This window comes from Hemiscyllium ocellatum, unplaced genomic scaffold (genome assembly GCF_020745735.1).
Source record: "Hemiscyllium ocellatum isolate sHemOce1 unplaced genomic scaffold, sHemOce1.pat.X.cur. scaffold_2471_pat_ctg1, whole genome shotgun sequence".
Lineage (NCBI taxonomy): Eukaryota > Metazoa > Chordata > Chondrichthyes > Orectolobiformes > Hemiscylliidae > Hemiscyllium > Hemiscyllium ocellatum.
Window position 1 is genome coordinate 40,895 of NW_026868102.1, and position 21,542 is coordinate 62,436.

At 45.4% G+C, this 21,542-nt stretch overlaps 1 long non-coding RNA gene across 1 annotated transcript; it reads left to right on the forward strand.

Annotated features, from left to right (window-relative positions):
• The first annotated feature begins 2,357 nt into the window (after window positions 1-2,357).
• On the forward strand, window positions 2,358-9,104 carry LOC132811948 (uncharacterized). The gene is made up of 3 exons (XR_009643402.1): window positions 2,358-2,428; window positions 7,941-8,033; window positions 9,061-9,104. It is a non-coding gene; the product is annotated as an uncharacterized LOC132811948 (long non-coding RNA).
• Window positions 9,105-21,542: the final 12,438 nt, after the last annotated feature.

Here is a 21,542-nt window from a genome sequence, read left to right on the forward strand (position 1 = left end):
CCTCTCTCTCCCTCTCCCCTCTCTCACCTTCTCCCTCCCTCTCGCCCTCCCCTCTCTCGTCCTCCCCTCTCTCACGCTCCTCTCTCTCGCCCTCCCCTCTCTTGCCCTTGCATCTCTCGCCCTCCCCTCCCTCACCCCAATCTCTCCCCCTCCCCCTCTTCTCCCCTCCCCTCCCTCCCTCCCATCTCTTGCACTCCCCCTCTCTCACCCTCCCCTTTCTCCCATCTGCTCTCTCCCCATCTCCTTCCCTCTCACCCTTTCCTCCCTCCCTTCCCTCTCTCGCCCTCCCCCGCCCTCTCTTCTGTCGCCCCTCGCTCTCACCTTTCTCGCCCTCTCCCCCTTCTCGCCCTCCCTTCCTCTCGCCCTCCCCTCCCTCACTCCCTCCCCTCTCTTGCCCTCTCTCTCCCTTGCCAGTCTCTCTCCCCCTCTTGCCCTCCTCTCTCTCACCCCGCCCCTCCCGTCCCTCCCTACCCTGTCTCGCCATCCCTCCCTCTCTTGCCCTGCCCTCTCTCACCCTCCCCTCTTGCCCTCCCCTCTCGCGCACTCCCCTCCCTCTCTCCCTCCCCTCCCTCCCTCCCCTGTCTCACCCTTCCCATCTGTCACCTTCCCCGTCCCTCCTTTCCTCTCTCGCCCTCCCCCTCCCGCCCTCCCCTCCCTCTCTCCTTCCCCTCTCTCGCCTGCCCCTCTCTCAAACTATCTCTCTGTTGTCCCCTCTCTCTCTCCGCCAGCTCCTTCGCTCTCTCTCCTCTCTTCTCTCACTCTCGACCCACCTCACTCGGAGTCTCTCTCTCCCCACCTCCCTCCGTTTCTCTCTGACTGAATGTCTTTCCGTCCTGTCCCTCCTTCCCTTTCCCTCAGACACACTCTTTCTCCCTGGTCCTTCCCTCTCACTCTGACCCAGAGATTGGGGGTGCGCGCGTAGTTGGTCGCGAGGCTGCGTGTGGCAGGATGTGGTGAGATGTGGGAGGTAGGAGGAGTGGTAAATGGGGTAGAGATGAACTGCGGGAGGGAGACAGAGACGGCAGGACAGACAGTGAGGGTGAGGGGAAAGGGGAGCGTGGAGGCAGGTGGATAAAACGTGTTTGGGGGTGTGTGAGGGAGGGAACGAGGAAGTGTGATGAGGAGAGGTCGTGAGAGAGTGGTAGAAAATTGAGTTGAAAGAGTGCGGGAGAGGAAATGTGGAGGTCAGGCAGAAGTGGGGAGACAGAGGGAGTTAGACACAGCACCTGAGCTCAGGGCGCAGTGCCCTCCCCTTCCCTGAAGACCATTACTTGGGGCTGAGTCTGTCTCTCTCCCGCTCAGCTTCTCCAACACAAAGACACACAACAACATCGGTCCCTCTGCTGCTCGGCACGCTTTAATTAACATTTTTATTGATTACAAATGGAAGTGATGGATACAGTCAGTGGGATGGTGCCTTTTCTCACTGGCCCCTGAGTTGTGAGAAACATTGAAATGTTTCCCTGTAACCCCGCTGTGAGATAAGGATGGACAAACCAGCGCTACCCTCAGTCTGTTACCATAGAGACAGGCTGCTCCATCGCTGAAACACTGCACTGAAATGAGAAAATCATGGATAGATTGATTAATGAGGGAATTTGATTGATGGATGGATTTGGGTGAAGGGATATTTCAGCACATTCTTCAGCTGTTGCCTGAACTTAGTCTGGGTCACGGCATAAATCGCGGTGTTTGTGCAGCAACTGAGGAGCTGCAGCATGAAGCCCAATTCCTGCACAAATGCACCGAGAGACAGAGGGGTATCTACAATCCATACCATCCGGAACCATATAGAATATAGCATTAACGTTGACCATAACAGGATGAAATTGGCCGAGATCACAAACAGTAACATGATGGATGTTTTTCGGTTTCTCATTTCAGTGTCAGACTGAGCGTCCCCATTGGTGTGAGCGCGGAGTCTCCTGCGGGCTCTGCTGGTCACTAAAATGTGTCTGACGGTGAGAACATTGAGCAGCAGAATCAGGAGAAATGGGACACCCGGGGTTAGAATGTGGTGGAGGAACTCGATTGTGAGCCAGACAATGGAGAATAGAACAACGACATTTAATGCACAAAACCAGGGGCGGTTCATCAGCGAATACCGAGCTGCAATAATAAAATACCACGAAATGTTCTTTAAACAGCTCAGCACAGTCACTGCTCCCAGAACCACAGCCGCCGTTTTCTCACTGCAATATTTACTTTTCAGCTTCTGGCAACAAATGGCCACAAACCGATCAAAGGTGAAAGCGACGGTGAACCAGACAGAGCAGTCAGTGGCTGCATAAAGCAGGACGGCATGGATATTACACACGCGGACGGAGTCCTTCAGGAAATAAAACTGTTCATCATAAACAATGGGAATGTGTCTCAGGATCAGGTCGAGGATAATGACCAGGAGATCCGCCGCTGCCATGGCCCCCAGGTAACGTCTGACACATGGGGACAATCCACAATCTTTATAAAGCAGGACGTAGATGGTCACTACGTTAACTGTGAGGAAGGAAAACAAACCCATTATCCATCAGCCTGGAGGCAAAAGGACCCGTTTGATCGGGGACCAGTGAGATTTCCAAATGTGTCCCTGTATTCAGGGATTTATTAAAATAATTGGAGCTGGAATAACAAATGGGAAGGTCTGAATTATTGACAAAAATGTGACATAAACCAGAAGAAACCCTCCCTCCCCAAACACACAGAGACACATCCATAAGGACAGATGGTTTCTAGAACATTCCTACAGACTCGATCACTCGAGAGCTGTCACAGGTTACTCCTTCCGAGTTCCTAATACGGAGGGTGGGAATGATGCTGTCCTGAAGGACTCTCTCCCAGTTTCCTGAAGACAACCAGAGTTTGGGAATTTCTGTGTTTTGGTCTAAATTGTCGTCGATCCTGTGTCGTGAAGAAATGTAAACACAGGGAAAAGATATGCACCCTTTAACTGCCTGAGGGGCCTTCGGAACAGTGTCCCCTTCTCCCTGGAACGGGATCTCTTCCCTCACGATCTTATCGTTTGTTCAATTCACTGACGTCCGGCCGTTCACAAACAAACAACGTCAGGGACAGAACGTTCCGGGGAATGTCAGTTACAGAATGTCAGGGACAGAACGTTCCGGGGAATGTCAGTTATAGAATGTCAGGGACAGAACGTTCCGGGGAACTCCGTGACCTGTCCATCACCTTTCCCCCCATCCACCCCACCACCATGATGTACTGTGCACAGGCTACATATCCATCCAGCACGGGGAGCTGCACTGACCACATCATTGTATTATCTATAAACCTCAGCCAGACAGTCTGACCAGCACAGAGAATGTGTAGTGATCACCCGTGAATTAAGCTGTAACCCAGGAGCAGTTATCCTGCTGGCATGTAGGACTGTGTACCCCACCCCAGTGCATTGATCTGTAACCCAGGAGCAGTTACCCTCCCAGCATGTAGGACTGTGTCCCCCACCCCAGTGCATTGATTAGATTACTTACAGTGTGGAAACAGGCCCTTCAGACCAACAAGTCCACACTGACCCGCCAAAGTGCAACCCACCCATACCCCTACATTTACCCCTTACCTAACACTACGGGCAATTTAGCATGGCCAATTCACCTGACCCGCACATCTTTGGACTGTGGGAGGAAACCGGAGCACACGGAGGAAACCCACGGGGAGAACGTGCAAACTCCACACAGTCAATCGCCTGAGGCATGAATTGAACACGGGTCTATGGCGCTGTGAGGCAGCAGTGCTAACCACTGTGCCGCCGTGCGGCCCCAGGAATAGAAGGATCATCCACACGAGGCTGTGCTAATTTCTTGGTGCTATCGTGTTGAACTCACCTCATTAACTACCCATGGTGTCCCTCTCATTCAATACTAGCCCGATTCTCCCACCCATCATGCGTGCCCCTGGGTATTCTGTGACCCCTGGCACTGGTGCCACAGCGGTCCTGGTGGATGGGCTAGTACAGAGGGTGACCATTCTCTTCCCAGAGGGAGCCACACCACCAGACCCACTGAGCATGGTCTGAGCTCCCCACCCAGCTCAGTGCAGTATCTGCGGTCTGCAGAAATGTCCAGCAACACAGGACAAGCATCAATAACCTTCTCCGCTCTGTCAGGATAAGGGTCACTGTATTCTCTCTGCTCACTGTATATCTGTTGTGGCACCTTCCCCCCACCCCCCTCCACACCCCACGACTCTCTCTCTCTCTCTCCCCCCACTCTTCCGCTCTCTCTCCCCCTCTCTCTCACTCCCTCCCTCCACTTTACCCCTCACACTAATAACACTTCATGGATACAACCCTGTGGACTGACTCCATCCGAACCCCTCCCCATGTCCCCCATGTACACCGGCACTAACAGCAGGGCCACCCACTCCCACCCTCCCTTTCTCCCATTCCAGGAGAAACAGCTTGCAGTCGGACCGAAAGGGCCAAGCCGGGTGGTGGGGTGCTCGATATCCATTCCCTCACCCCCTCATCTCGCCAAGTGGGGAGGACCCTGGTACGACCCTGGAAGCCTCATGTGGGGATTCTGAAACATCCACGTCCCACCGACCGAGTAAGGAGCAATGTTCAGTGAAGGGCAACTCTCACTTTAAACCCACTGGCAGCTCCGTTTCCCCCCGGCACAACTTCGAAGCCGTGGCCCTGATGCCATCTCCCTTCTGTGTCGAGCTGGTACAAATGGAATCCCCACGGTCTCGGGGGGCAGGAGGGTGGGCTCACAACACATCGTCACCACCACCTCCCAGGAAGGGAGCACAGAGGCTCCCTCCTACACCGCCCCCTATAAACAGCTCAGATACTGACACTAATCTGTGAGAGTTACTGCTCTCCCCACTTGTCCTGATATCTTCAACAATCTGTGCTCATATACACCCAGCGCTCTCTGTTCCTGCAGCCCCTTTATAACGGCACAGCCTGTTTTAAACTGTCTTTCTTTATCTTTCATACCAAAGTGCATCACCTCACACTGCTCTGCATTGATCCCCGTCTACCAGCGTGTCACTGTCCTGTTAGAGTTCCACACTGTCCTCCATAGACTTTACAATTCTTGCAGGTTTGGTCCCATTTGCAAACATTAAGATTGTCATAGTGTCACAGTCCCCATGAAACAACTGAAATCCTGCCCCACACACAGGAGTGTGAGCAAGTGAAATACTGATATTTCCCTATGGACAGAGTCAAATAATGACATACTGTCAATGGAATAACAAAAGTCCTGACATATACGAGACAGAGTAGATGAAATATTGGCAAACCACAGAGCAAGAGAAATCCGGATAGGTTCCACTTATCTATATTCATCAGGGTATAATGGGATGAAGGTGAAAGTGTGTACTGTACCTTTAAGAGAGAGTGAATGCTGCTCTAAACTGAGAGCTTACAAGTCCCTGTGATATGAGAGGATGGCAGACCCAGAAACAGTATATTGCTGTAGAGCTGGAGTCGGGTTATAAGCAGTTAAGAGATAGAGGGTCTCTTTCAGTTCACTTTCAGTGTTAAAAGCTACATTGTTGTTTTTATTTAAACAGTGGAATTTGGGAGTTCTCTGTCACTCATATTTCAACAGTTTATGAGGCGAATTGAGCATTTATTTATGTTTAGTTTAAATTACCAGATGAGATCTATGCTGTGTCCTAACAATTGCTGTGTGTGTATCTGTGTGTCTCTGTGTGGGGCAGGTCTGGCAGTCTCTGTGGTGCTTAAAGTGATGCAATGCCACCCTCTGCTGGCCTCCCCACGCCACTGCACAGGCATTGGCAGAGGGTGAAAACCAACAGGGATTCATTCAGAGAGGGAGAGGGCAGCTGCTCACACCACCATCCAAACTGATGTCTTATCCATGTACTGATCTAAAAGTCCTATAAACGTTGTAACTGTCCCTGCTTTCACCACTTGCTCTGGAAGTTCATTCCACACAAAAGCGAGCTTCTGTCTAAAATAATTACCTTTCCTGACTTTTGTAAATCTGTTTTCCTCGCACGTTAAAATATCCCTCAGTTTTGAATCCCCAACTCTAGGTAAAAGACATCAGCCCTTCAGCTTATCTGTACCCCTCACTATTTTATAAACCTCTGCAAAGTTACCCCTCCATCTCACACTCTCCAGTGAAAAATGTCCCAGCCTATTCAGCCTCTCCTTATAGCTCAATCCCTCCATTTCCAGCAACATCCAGGTTAAACTCTTCTGAACCCTCTCCAGCTTAGTAATATCAAGGTCATTAATATCAAAGTGAATAGTCAATGTATTTTATAAGGGGGTAGTGGAGACCAAAACTAGAGGGCATAGTTGTAAGAGGGGAAACATTTAAAAGTGACCTAAGGGCAGCTTTTTCACCCAGAGGGTGTTGTGCCTATGGAATGAGCGGGCAGGATGTCCAGACTGGACACAGTATCCCAGAAGAGGTCTCACCAATGTCCTGTACAACCTCAACATGACGTCCCAAATTCGATACTCAAGGGTCTGACCTTTGAAGACAAGTGTGTTAAACACCTTCTTAACCACATTATCTATATGAGATGCAACTTTTAAAGAATTATACCTGATGGCCTAGGTCTCTGTTCTACAACACTGCCAAAGGCCCTGCGTTTAATTGTATAAGTCCTACTCTTGTTGGATTTACCAAATCCAATACCTCTCATTCATCAAAACTTAAATCCATCTGCCACCCCTCGGCCAGTGAGTGATATTACCACCTCCTCACCTTCCCCGTTTTTAATTTTAAAATGCCCACCCCTCTCCAGGAGGCCTGCATAGTCCGGCCTTGATTTTCACAAAGACCCTGAGCTTGGTTTGCCTTGTGTGGTTAGAGGGAGGAGGGACGGATTGCAGACACTGTCAGTGGGGAGGAGAGGCTGGACAGTAATCAGCGGCCTGGTATCATTTCATGGTTTTAGGCAGAGGGTAGACATACGTGAGATTTAGGTTATACTGGTCGGTGTTTTGGGACCAGAAATTATGGTCTTTCTCCGTGCCTGGTGTTCAGTAATAAATATCTATTTGAGAGCCTTCATTGGGCAGAGTGTGTCTGCAGGAATTCTTTCCCTAATATTGCAGACTACAGATAATAGCGATTAAAGATGGTCATAGTTAATTTCGATCTTGCACTAGTTTAACAACACAAAATGTTTTGTGTATTTCAGTAATGGTAACCTGATTATAATAAATCCACACCGAGCTGAACGCTGCCCCTTAAAATGTGACCCAAAATCTGGGTACAGTAGTGTAGTGGGTAGTGTCCCTGTCTCTGAGCCAAGGCACTGGGTTTGATTCCAATTCCTGAAATTGTTTGGTAGTGTTCCTAGCTCTGGACCAGAAGGTGTGGATTCATGTCCTGCCTGCTGCAGAGGTATGTCTCAGCATGTCATAACAGGCTGATGGACAAACACAGTGAATAATGTTACAGCTTTATGGGTATTGCCGAGTGGTGCTTGTGTCCCTACCTCCGGGCACAAAGGTCTAGGTGTAAATCCCACAGAAGTGTCTCCTAATATATCTGAACAAACTGATGAAACTGGTTTTAGAATTGTGACTTGATGGAGAAAGAACAGGTGTCAGTGTTGAATTTCAGCATTTCGGCCCGGGATTATTGAAAGTACAGCCATTCGTGTTGATTGGAGTCACATTTCGCAGCAGTAAAGGTTTATAAAATCAGAACGGTCATGGATAGGGTTTGGAGTCAAGGCTTTTCCCCAGGTTAGGGGCGTCCAAAACTAGAGGATATTGGTGGAAAGTGAGAGGGGAAAGGTTTTGAAGAGGCCTAAGGGGCACCTTTTCACACAGAGGGTGGTGTGCGTATGAAATGAGCTGCCAGAGGAAGTGGTGGAGGCTGGTACAACTACATCATGTAAAAGGCATCTGGATGCTGACAGACCTGGTGAGTTTTTCCAGCAATTTCTGTATTTGTTAAAACAAAGAATTCATTTTAACACAGGTATCTGTGTTAGCTGGCTGGATACAGAATTGGCTGGCCAACAGAAGACAGTGAGTGGTAGTGGAAGGAAAATATTCTGCCCGGAAGTCTGTGGTGAGTGGTGTTCCTCGGGGCTCTGACCTTGGGCCTCTACTCTTGGTAATTTTTTAAAAATGACTTGGATGAGCGGATTGAAGAATCAGTGAGCAAGTTTGCAATGACATGACGGTTGGAGATGTCGTTGACAGTATAGAGGGCTGTTGTAGGCTGCAGCGGGACATTGACAGGATGCGGAGATGGGCTGCGAGGTGGCAGATGGAGTTCAACCTGGATAAATGCGATGTGATGCATTTTGGAAGGTCGAATTTGAAAGCTGAGTACAGGATTAAGGATAGGATTCTTGGCAGTGTGAAGGAACAGAGAGATCTTGGTGTGCAGGTACATAGATCTCTTAAAATGGCCACCCAAGTGGACAGTTTTGTTAAGAAAGCATATGGTTTTTTGTCTTTCATTAACAGGGAGATTCTGTTTAAGAGCCGTGAGATCTTGTTGCAGCTCTATAAAACTTTGGTTTGAACGCATTTGGAATACTGTGTCCAGTTCTCGTCACCCTATTATAGGAAAGATGTGGATGCTTTGGAGAGGGTTCAGAGGAGGTTTACAAGGATGCTGCCTGGACTGGAGGGCTTATCTTATGAGGAGAGGTTGACTGAGCTCGGACTTTTTTCATTGGAGGAAAAGAGGAGGAGAGGGGACATTGAGGTATTCAAGATTATGAGAGGCATAGATAGAGTTGATAGCCAGAGACTATTTCCCGGAGCAGAAATGGCTAACACGAGGGGTCATAGTTTTAAGCTGGTTGGAGGAAAGTATAGAGGGGATGTCAGAGGCGGGTTCTTTACACAGAGAGCTGTGAGAGCATGGAATGCGTTGCCAGCAGCAGTTGTGGAAGCGAGGTCATTGGGGACATTTAAGAGACTCCTGGACATGCATATGGGCACAGAAATGTAAGGGTGCTTACATGAGGATCAGTGGTCGGCACAACATGGTGGGCTGAAGGGCCTGTTCTGTGCTGGACTGTGCTATGTTCCATGTGTATGTATTCTGAATACATTAAACATTTTATTTTTTAATGACGCAGGGACATATAAAAAATATCTTCAAATCGACCAAGACCATTTTCTGCTGAGGGTACGGCTCTGTGTATGACAGCAGCAATGATGCACCGACATGGAACAGGGAATGTGATGGAGACATAGTTTGGACAATGTACAAGGAGATCTCACATGGTCCAGTATTGGGAGAGAATGACATTATTGTGTGATTCAGCTCAGAGAGGGAGACAATGTCATCTGCCAGAGAAGAAACAGCCTATTGCACTCCCTCTCCTTCATTATTCCCCATCACAGTAATGTGTACGAGCTAAAACAAAAGTCTACTGTCATCGTTACCATTCTTATTTTTATAGAATCCTGCAGTGTGGAAACAAGCCCTTCGGCCCAACAAATCCATACCAACCTTCCAAAGAGTAACCTTCCCATGCCCTTACAGTTACCACTGACTAGTGCACCTAAAGTAGAAATCGCTGAACACTGTGGACTATTTGACCAACCCACTTGAACTATACAGCTTTGGGCTGTGGGAGGAAATGGGAGCGCCCATCAGAAGCTCACGCAGACAAGGGGAGAAGATGCAAACTCCACCCAGATAGTCGCCCGAGGCTGGAATTGAACTCATTCCCCTGATGCTGTGATGGAACACTGCGAACTCCTGAGCCACTGTGCTAACCTGGAACCTCCTGACTGCCGAATGCAAAGGGAATTCAGCCCAATTCCAACTGTCCCAGGATAAAATCCCATTGCTAGCAGCTGTGTGAGTACAATATCTTCAGAAGCAGAATAACATTTTGGACAATCTCTCAATTTTTCCTTTTGTCATTAGTTACACTAATATTTGGACAAGGTTCTTTAACGTGAAATTGCAGAAAGTCTGTGTGTGTGTGTGTTTTTAGAACGGGAAATATCGAGTCTTTGTTTGCAATATCCAGTTTGCCATTCAGCATTCCATCATAGTTGGAGTAGCGTTGCTCTGGATCATAAACGTGCTATTTGAGCAGATTAAAGAAACTAGCCTGACTTGTTCCTAAAACTGACCCTGACCCAGTCTGAGACCAATATCATCGGCCACATCACCGACCTGGTTACATTTAACATTTGTTGTGAACAGTGGAGGAGTGGGACTAGAAAAGGAGACAGTGACCCAAAAAGCCGGGGAACTATAGACCGGTGAGCCTGATGTCGGTGGTGGGTGAGTTGTTGGAGGGGATTCTGGGGGATAGCATTTACATACATTTGGGAAGGTAAGGGCTGATCGGGGTAGACAACGTGGCTTTCTGCATGGGAAATCATGGGACATTAATTTGGTTGAGTTTTGTGAAGAGTTGATACAGAAGATTGATGAAGGCAGTTTGGTAGATATTGTCATTATGGACCTCAGCAACGTGTTCATAACATTCCGATTGGTAGGCAGATTAGTAAGGTTCGGTCACATGGGATACAGAAGAAGCTCGTCACAATTGGCTTGAAGAAAGGGGTATTTTTCAGCCTTGAGGCTTGTGAGCAGAAATTGTACACTTAATGGTAAGGGCCTGGTGAGTGTTCTGAAACAAATGGACATAGGGCTGCAGGTACCTTGTTCCTTGAAAGTGGAGTCGAATGCAGACAGTGCAGTACAGAATACATTTTACACATTTGCCTTAATCAGTCAGAGCATTGAGTATAGGGGTTGTGGTGGCATGTTGCATCTGTTCAGGATGTTGGTGAGGCCACTTTAAGAATACTGCGTACAACTCGGTTTTCTGCAGAAAAGATTTACACAGATGTCCCAGGACTGGAGGTTTGCGCTTTAGGGAGAGGATGATTAGTTTGAGGTGTTTCCACCTGGAGTGTCAGAGCTTGAAGGGTAACATTATAGAGGTTTATATAATCATCAGGGACATAGATATTCTGAACAGATATGTTCTGCTCCCCAGGGTAGGGGACTCCAGAACAGGAGTGCATAGTTTGAAGAGGTGAGGACAAATGACTTAGAAGGGACCTGAAGATAAATGTTTCACACAGAGAGTGGTGTGTGTACCGAAAGTGCTGTCAGAGGAAGTGGTGAAGGCAGTTACAATCGCACATTTAAAAAGTATCTGAAAGAGGAGGGATATTGGCCAAACACTGGTAAATGGGACTGGATCAGATGTGATATCAGCTCGTTGTGAACAGATTGGACTAACAGGTCTGTTTCTGTTCTGCATGACACTGATTCTATAAGAGGGATGACAAAAAATTCTGAAAGTAATGTCCAAATCAGAATCCTCTTCACTGGAAGTTTATTATGCCTCTATGTTCACATTGATTAACAGTTATGTTAGTGAAATATTTGACAGAGAACTGAGTCATGGATAATGGGACGCAGACAGGAAAGTGGGGCTGAGACCACAACCTGATCAGCCACAATCTTAGTGCCTGGTGGAGAAGGCTCAATGTATCTAATGACTCACTCCTGTCCCTCAATCCCGTGTTCCTGTGTTCCATTCAGCCCATTAAACCTGTTCGGCAGGAGCATTTAGAGGCTACTTACTTCTATAACCTGGTGCACAGAAACCGAGGTGATCATTCGGCCCTTTAAGGGTGTCCCACACGGTTTGAGGTGATTTGAGAAGTGTACTTATAAAACCCAAGCTGGGTATGAAAGAGGCCCCACATCTCTCTGTACAGAGCTTCCTCTCTCTGAAACTTGTGCTCTATTTCTTGGTCATATTGTAGACCTAAATTCACTATGAATACAGCCCCCATACCTCACCCAGCGATGGCTCATAAAATCCTCTTGTCTCCCTGATGGCAACATTCAATAACAGAACATTCATGAAAATATCACCCACTAACTTTCCAATAACAGAATGTGAGAACATCAGACACAGGGGCAGGTCATTCTCTCCCCAAGCCTGCCTTGCCCTTCACTAAGATCATGGCTGATCTGTTCTCGGTCTGAAATCCTCCTTCATACCCAATTCCTCATCGCCCTCAACTCTCTGACAGGTCAATATCCATCTACCTCCTCTTCAAATACTTTCAGTCATCTGGCTCCCCGAACACTCTTGAGAAGAGAAACCCTGACATTCAATACCACCTATTAGAAGAAAACCCTTGCTGCTCCTATACCATGGCTTATTGATATGAACAAAAGGGGTTGATACAAGGGGTCAGGTAAAAATAATTGACCCTGATATCAAGGCTTCTGTTGACATCAAGGAGCTGAACAAATCTGAACTTAATGGAATCAGAGTAAACTCTCCAGTGTTTGGAGTCAAACATGGCACAAAGGAAGATGTTCATCATCTCAGTCCTGGGTCACCTCTGTGGGAGATCCTCAGGGTAGCTTCCTCTTCACAAACATCTTCAGCTGCTTCATCAATGTCTCCCCACCCTCACTCTCCCCGCCATAAGATCAGAAGTGGGGATGGTCACCTAGGATTCCACAATGTTCAGAATAATTTGACGCCCCCGTCAGCTCCTGAACTGGACTGCGTCCATGTGCAGCAAGACATGGACTCCATTGAGGCTTGTGCTTTTAAAGAGTCTGTAACATTCATATAAAGGACTGTCTGACACTACACATTGCCACAGTAAACTAAGAGTTCATTTCGCACCTTACACTGGTTTCACAGGAATATGAGGAGGTCATTCAACCCATTGACACTATTAGAGAAGAACAGGGACAGCCCATTCAGTGCCTCCAACATATTACTCAAGAAGGGAAGGATTCTAGTGTGATGGGCCACACCAGAGCCCCTCGACAATATTTGAAGGCGGTAGCCTAGACTCTAATGTTTTCTTATTTTAAAGAAAATGTAAAATGTCTGTTCCAGATGCAATGTTACTGGACAAACAACTCGGTGTGAAGCATAACCCCATTTGCTTAAATACGATAGATGAAATAAAACCAAAGAAAGAAGAACTTAGAATAATGTAATTATATTGGACAAGTTAACAGAACAATAGATCTAGGAACTAATACTAATGAACTGTTCCAATACTGGAAAATCACATGAACACAGCCCTTGGAAAAAAGGAATATTCAGACACTGAATGACACAAGTATTTCTCCAATTCAGGATTTAAAAACAGCACCAAGAGAAAATTCATAGAGAGGAGCTGCCAGGAGACATTCACTAAAACTTTCAACTCGGTGGAGACCCCAATAATTTCTGATGTTACTGAGAAACCGAAACCCAGAAATCCTAATCTGTGAAAGCTGACCACACCCATTCCATCTGCATTAAAATAAACCCAAGGCATCACTAGTTGTTTATTCAAGTGGTCCTAACTAGCCAGCTTGGGAACGGTCATTCAATCTCTCTCTCAAAATAAACCAGAACAAAATAACTTCTTAAAGCTACAGCATCATCACACTAGTCAGCACATCGAGCTGTCATTCAGGAACCAGGGGTAACACAATCAGGCCTTTGACCCAATCGGACGAGGAAGAAGCCAGTCAGTCCCTTGAGTGACTTACACAGGAACAGTAGGAGGCCATTCCCACCTCAATGCACTTACACGGGGCAGATGAGGTAATTGATGCTGATTCCTGATGAACGGCTTATGCTCGAAACGTCGATTCTCCTGCTGTGCTTTTCCAGCAAACTACTCTGATCTTCAGCATCAACAGTCCTCGCTGTCTCCTAATTGATGCTCTAACATGATGACCAAGTGGAGCAGAGGCTGCACACACAGACTGCTCCACGTTGTTCCTCGTAGCTCCGTCTGTCATGATACACACGTGGGACTTTAACGTGGTTTCCTCGCGGTGAGGAGGGAAGACATATGTCTTGTGTGAAGTTACAAGAAGGCTCCTTCCATCTCCGGGAAGCCAGCCTGGTGTTCTCTATGTAGGGTGGATGCTGATGGGAATGGCTACCTGTTTCAGATGGAAGGTATTGTGGCTGCTGTTGGGGATTGTGAGCAACCTGACGTTCAGTTCGGGTTCACACGCCGACTACACAATAACGTGGGAAGAGTTAATTAAGGCATATAAACTATTAGGAAAGTCACGTTAGACTGATGGATGGACTCTCTAAATTCAAATAATGCTGATCTTGTTCATGTTGATCTTGTCTAGTGCACATCCTGTTCAATGTAACCGTTATGCCTTACTCTGTCCAAGTCTATTTCCACCCTATGATCTGTCTGGCCATGTTTACTATGATCTGCCTCCACTGCTCATAAATAAAGTGTTTCCCTGTACTGAGGTACACGTGACAATAAATCAAACCAATAACTCCTGGGTAAAGTATGGAATTTCTGTTTTGGAAATAAGAGACCCCTGCCACTCCTCATGTTTCAGCATCACCATTTTTTCGTCTATCACACTCTACAGGTTAAACACTCAGCTTCCTCACTCTATCCTCATGTTACCATCATCTGTGTCTATGGTACGGGAACCATTCCTTACAAAGGACATCAAATCTGTACAGAATGCTCCAAATGCTCTCTCAGCAAGGTTCTACAACAGCTGAAAGATGGCTTCACTTATGTACTCGAATCATCTTACAATGAAGGACAGCATATCATTGACTGCACCCATTACTTACACAGGGTTTGATTCGGAGCAGTCAGCATAGACAGCATAGATCATGCTTCCCAAATTTCTTAGAGTGCTTTGATGAGGTTTGATAAGTTTCCAAATGGCAGGCTGCTCAGGAAGGTTACAACATGTAGAATGCGTGGGAACTGTCCAATTGGATACACAGTTGGCTTGATGGTAGGAAGAAGTGGGTTTAGTGGAAAGATGTTTGTCAGACTGGAGGCTGGGTCCATAGCTGTTTGGTATCTATGATTTGGTTGAGAATGTACAAGGTATGATTAATAAGTTTGCAGATGACATTAAAGTAAGTGAGAGCATGATCAGTGAGGAATATTATCAGAAATTGCAGCAGGACCTTAATCAGTTGGGGAAATGGGCCGAGAAATGGAATTTAATATAGAAGCGTGAGGTCTTGCATTTTGGAAATTCAAATCAAGGTAGGAGTTTCATGGTGAATGGGAGGGCCTTAAGGGGTGCAGGGGGCAGAGAGACCTTGGTGCTCAGGTGCACGGTTCCCTGAGAGTGGAGTCACAGGTAGACAGGGCAGTGAAGGAGGCATTTGGCACATTGGCCTTCATCAGGCAGGATATTGAGTATAGAAGATGGGAATTTATGCTGCAGTTATACAGGACTTTGGTAAGGCCGCACTTGGAGTATTGTGTTCAGGTTTTGTCACTTTGTTTAAGGAAGGATGTTATTAACTTAGAAAGAGTACAGAAGAAATTTACAAGGATGTTGCCAGGACCCAATGATCTGAGTTATAGGGAGAGGTTGGACAAGACAGGACATTTTCTTTAGCGTGTAGGAGACTGGGGGAGTTGTTATAGAGCTGTACAAAATCACGAGGGGTATAGATAGGTTTAATGCTCTCAGTCTTTTTCCAAGGTGTAGAGAATCGAGGACGAGAGAGGATCAGTTTAACGTTAGAAGGAAAGGAATAAAGGGGAACCTGAGGGGCCACTTCTTTCCACAGACGCTGGTACATGGATGAGCTACTCGCAGATGTAGTTGAGGGGGGTAAATTAACAACATTTCAAATGCGTTTGGATAAATATTTGGGTAGGAAAGGACTGGAAGGATATGGGCCAACTGCATGGAAATGGGGTGAGCGTGGATGGACATTTACAAGGTGGAGTCGAACCACTCTGTTAATTAAAATCAAACACGCAGAAAAGCTCACCTCACCTCGTAATCTGTTAAAATATGAGTGACACAGACCTCCTTTTAAACAGAAATTAACAAGTTAGTTTCTTAACCTTAATAGTGAACACTAAACAACAACTATTCACAAATACAAGTCCCTCTTTTCTTAGCTACTTACTATCTGACTCGAACTCTGTAAAAATATGCTGTTCCAACAACCCACATATTAAACATTACAATCTCAAGACCATACAGTCTCTATCTTCCCCGCTGTCTTCACTCTTTCAGCTGCATCTCCCCGGGTCATTTTTTTTGTTGCAAGTAGGTTTGACATGAACATGTGTCTTTGAGAGAGAGTGTTTGAGATGGTCAGTTAGCACTCCTGCTCTACAGCAGTTGCTCTACTGTTGGATGGCAGCAGCTCTCCCTCCAGTGTTCAACATGCTGGGTTTATATGCTCCCCATGATATAATAATTCTCATAATTTGATTGCTGTCCAGGTGTCCAAACAATAATATTCACATTCTGTTGGCATCTGGTATCCTGAGCGTTATTTAAACTCTTTGGTTACATTTGAATGGCTGTCAAAACAGCAACCAAAACTCAGGAATCCATTTCTCAGCTAATGGTGACATGTGGAACAGTGTGACCTTCAGCTGGCATCTCAAGCTTTAATTTCTATTCAGCAAAACCCGATCTGTCTTAAAGTGTCCATATATGTTTTTGTCTTCATAACATCTCCCCGTTTCAGAAAATAAAATGAACTAGCAGAATGAAAAGATGGCTACATTTGTTTTCCTCTAATTCTTAATCCCAATTTTATGAAATACCAAAGTGTTAATCTCAGTTATATCATTCATATTAATTCTGCACACCAATACAACACTGGAATAAGTCAAAAAATATCTACACTTTTTCCTTTAAATCCATGAAAACACATCTGCTATCACATTGTAGGAGCCACAGTATGTACATTTTGTAAGTTTAAAGTCGGTAAGGTAAGACTCCAATGAAATAGTCTCATATTCCGGTCTTTAAATATTCCAAAAAATGCGAGAGATTTGTCGTTGTCCACAACTATCTCCGACAATTTGTTTGTCATATACACATTAAAATATTGTCAGGCCAGTGTGGAACTTAATCATTCTTGTTCAATAAGTAACCTATCGGGGTCTCCATTTTAATTTTATGGTTTTATCTTTAAGTTAATAACGTTCAATAATATATTCTGATTCATTTTCTGTGTGTGTGCATATATCTCTGTTGTACGTCCATTTGCCTTTCAGGACGGAACACCTCTGCCTGTTCAGGTTTTTCCTGCACCGTTACATCAAACAGGGTGTCAGTTCACTGAGCATCAACTCCTTTGTCTTTTTCGTTCCTTTTTCCTTCCTGCTGTAACTTATGACAGTGGGATCTTGTTACTGGAAAAAAATCCTGGATAATTTTCTGTTAACTCACCAATTCCCTCGTCTTCCTTTGGCTTCTCCACCACAAGGGGTGCCTCTCCCACCTTGCCTCCTGCTAAATCATTCCCAAGAACAAACTGTATTCCTAGAACAGACACTCTGTTACTCACTGTCACTGTTACTTCCCCAATCTTGATTTGGCATTCCAACCTGATGTTACACAAGGGAATGCTTAATTTCTGTCCCCATTTCACAAGTTATCACATTCTTGATTATCATGTCAGAAAGAGTGACAAAAAACTTTCATCTCGTACTATTAGAGGGTGAGAGAAAGTGAGGGCGGCAGATGCTGGAGATGAGAATTGAAAAGTGTGTGACTGGAAAAGCACAGCATGTCGGCAGCATCCAAGGGGCTGGAGCAGTGACGTTTCAGGCATACGTCCTTCAGCAGGAAAGTGGGGCGTAAGGGAGGGGGAAGGAGGTTGAAAAATAAATGGGTGGGTGGGGGGTGGAGCTGGGTGAAAGGGAGCTTGGAAGGCGATTGGTAGATGCAGGTGGGGTGTGATGGTGATATGTTGGAGAGGGGGGTGGTAGGACAGCTGGAACCCCCAACCTGTACAGCATCAACGTTGACTTCATCAAATTCCAAATCTCCCCCACCAACCTCTCCCAGATCCAACCGTTCAACCTAGCACCGCCCTCTTGAACTGCCCTAACATGCCATCTTCCTTTCCACCTATCGACTCCACCTTCCCCTCCGACATATCATTATCACTCCTACCTACATCTTCTTGTTGCCTTCCCAGTGACCCTCCCACCAGCTCAGCTACTACTCTCGTATTTATCTTCCAGCCCCTTGTCCCCCACCACGTTCCGGACGATGGGTTTCTGCCTGATATGCGAATGTCCTGCTGTTCGGACGCTGCCTGGTCTGTTGTGCTTTTCTGGTGCCTCACTTCCCAACTAGTAGAGACTGAGCAGATCCCTTATCTCACAAAATTATAATTTCTTATCCTTCTCCCCCTGTTCTTTCTGAGTAAACTTTGTCTACAGAGCTGAATTGTTTAGTGAGATCAGGCACTGCCTCCATACCCAGCCCTTGCCTAGGCTGTGCAATGTCCTGCAGCTCCTCGGCTGCACTTGGGGTTTCCTTTACCAGTTTCACTAATGCCACTGGCTTAGCCTCTTCTACCGCATCTTTCCCCAAAGTGTCTTCTTTAACGCCCAGCACGGTGTGCCATCTTACTGCAGTGATAACAACTTTTTCCCTGTGCCCCTCTTAAACCATCAGCACTGTAATATTATGTGTTCCACTCCCTTACAGTGAGAGCACCTGAGGCCTTTCACCACCTTTCAACCCCCATGGGCTTCTTTCTTCACCTGTGGTAAACTATTGTGAGCTACTGTTCGCTTTGTAATGTGTGACCTTCCCTCTCCCAATTTCTATCCCCCACAGGATGAAATTCTTGCCAGATGCTAAATTTCATCACATGCCACAATGCATATTTACCTGCCATTTCTGCCGCGCTTCTCACTTCTTGAACTTTCTATTCATTCACATGATTTTTTCCTATCTCTGGAAATGAGTCTTTTAACTTCTCCAACAGATTAATCTTCCTTCAAGCCTCACAGGTCTTATCCATTTTTAAGACCATAACCCACCTATCAAAATGACTGTGGTTAATTCTTTCAAACTCAATATAAGTCTGACCTGGTTCCGTCTCTATTTTTCCGAATTTCTGTCTATATGCTTCTAGTGCCAATTCATAACGAATCAACATAGCCAATTTGACATCGTGATAATATCTGGATCCCTCGTCTGATAGCGCTGCACATACCTCACTAGCTGTGCCCACCAGATTAGTCTGAACTAGCATTACCCACAAGTTCACTGCCGTGTCATTTTTTCAAATGAAATAAAAAAACGTTTTGACATTTTTCTCACCGAAATATGACAAGTTACTAACCTAGTTGTATATATCCCTACGTTCTCCCTTCATCTCCATCCTGTTCATTTAACTTTCTTACCTAATTCCCAACTTCTGAATTTCAATTCCCCTCTCTCTTTCTTTCTCTTCTCTTTCTCTTTTTTCTCTCTCTGTTTCAGCCCCTTTACTTATCTTCTAACTCCAGTTGCCACATTTGTAATTTAAGTTATTGTAACTCTACTGCAGTTGCCTATTTCTCTGATACATCAAAGTGCTTGACCAACTCCATTACAATTCCAGCTTCCCTTTTCTCCCTGGTTAAACCCAATTCCAACCTATTGGCTCATTCTAAAAAATGACCTCCTTCTGTCTTTCTAAATTTCTTTGGAAAATTTGGGAACCTCTTCAGTAATGTTAAAAGCCATTTCCCTCACTTTTCATTTCACCAACCACAAATAACAAAATTAAACGAATTTTCCCAATGGTTTCATTTGAAGCTCAAAGTCACTAATTGCAATGAGTTGGAATTTGCTGGGACCTGTTGTATCTCAGATCTGTTCAAGTCTGTCCAAATGCCATATGGCAAGGCCCCAAACTGTAGAGCATCAATGTCAAACCCCTCTGTTAATTAAACCATATACCCAGAAAAGCTCACCTCACATCATAATCTGTCAAAACGTGAGCGACAGAGAACTCCTAAATTCCACTAATAAACAAAAAAAAAACAATTCATATGTGTGCAAGTTAGCTCACTGAGCTTGAAGGTATGTTTTCAGAAGTTTCATCACCATGACTATGTTTCTTAAAGTGGGTGATGTCATTTCCGGTTATTTTAACAATCGAATGTAGACAGAATCTAAATTGATGAGTTTATTGATGGACTTCTGGTTAGAATACCATTCCTCTAAGAAGGTCCTTCCGTGTCTCAGTATGTGTGTGTGCTTTGTCCCAGTCAAAGGGGTGCCCTTCTTTGTCTGTATGTATGGAACAAAGTGATAGTGCGTCATGTCTTTTGGTGACTAGTTGGTGTTCATGTATCCTCGTAACACGACAACAGGGCAGTTTAAATGGTGGAAAAAAGATTGTATATATACTGTTTAATCAATGTGTGTGTGTGCAGATAAGTCACAAATGATGTATAAAATTGATAAAATATTAAAACATTATTTGATCCTCTCAACGTTCCCTCTTTTTCTGGGATTCCCAACTCTAATTTCTCATTCTTACCAGGATGTGTGCTCCAAATTCTTGTTTCTGGTTTCCGAACTTATTTCAATATATTGGCCTGCTGGGTTCTTTCCAAAGCTAATGTCTGTCATATCATTGGAGACAAATATTCTGGCATCAGACTTAGCATTTGAATATATTACTCTGTTGTACGTGCACTGTATAAAGGACCACAGCACACAGGCATGGCCAAAATATTCGGGGATGTTCACCTACTTCTTTCGAGAATGTGGTTTTCTCATTTTCCATATCTCCATATCGATATACTCTCTCTCTCGTTCTCCCTTTGTAGCTGGTTTAGAATTCCACCAATTATTCTTCGTGTCCCATCTCTCAAAGCTCCTTCTTTTAGTTTACATCTCTTCAAGATGTAATGTGGTTATAATTAAGCAATGTAACTACAAAGACATGCGGGCGTAGCAGGCCAGAGTTAATTGGAGGGGAGCTGAGCAGGAAACAGCATGGAGCAGCAATGGGAGGAGTTTCTGGGGATAATTTGGAAGATAATACAAGAAATGCAACCCCAAGAACATGAAACATATTCATGGGAGGACAAGGCAGCCATGAGTGTTAAGGCATCAATTCAAAAGAGAAAATATACAATGTGGTGAAGATAATTGGGAATCCAGAGAATTCATTGGCTCTGAAACTACATAACTCTGGTATCACTGACACTACAGAGCTCTTAATCATGGTCAGGGAAAGAAACAGAGGGAAAAATAATCACTTTAAACACAGAAGATGGTATTTCTCAAGGAAAAAGATTCAGGTGAATAAAACATTTGAGTTAAGATCAGTTAAATGCTTTTGCGGAATGTGTCAGATTGGAAGCAAGACTCGGGGAGACAGACCCTCAGCAGAATGAGAGTTTGAAATGGAAGTATTTCCACATCAGAAACCAGGTTAGGTCACTGAGTGCAGGGCTGATGGTGAATGGGTCTCAGTGAGAATTGGGGAACAGACAGCAGAATTGCATTGCAGATATTGCAGTTCCAAACTGCGTATTCATGTAGTGCTTTAGACCACAGCAGCAGGAGAAGCAGAACAGCATCCAACCACAACCTGTAACTTTTTGCCAGGATAACACTTCAGTCTGTCATTACCATCAACAACATCTATGGCTCAGTGACCAGTATGGGTGAACATGTCAGAGTCAGAATCACATGAATCTTAACCTGATGCTAACTCATTTATGCCAGCAGACTTGACCAACAGATCTGATCGAAGCCCTGCAGTCCTGCCACATTCAGTTATAAATGGTGATGGACGCTTAAACAAATAACTGG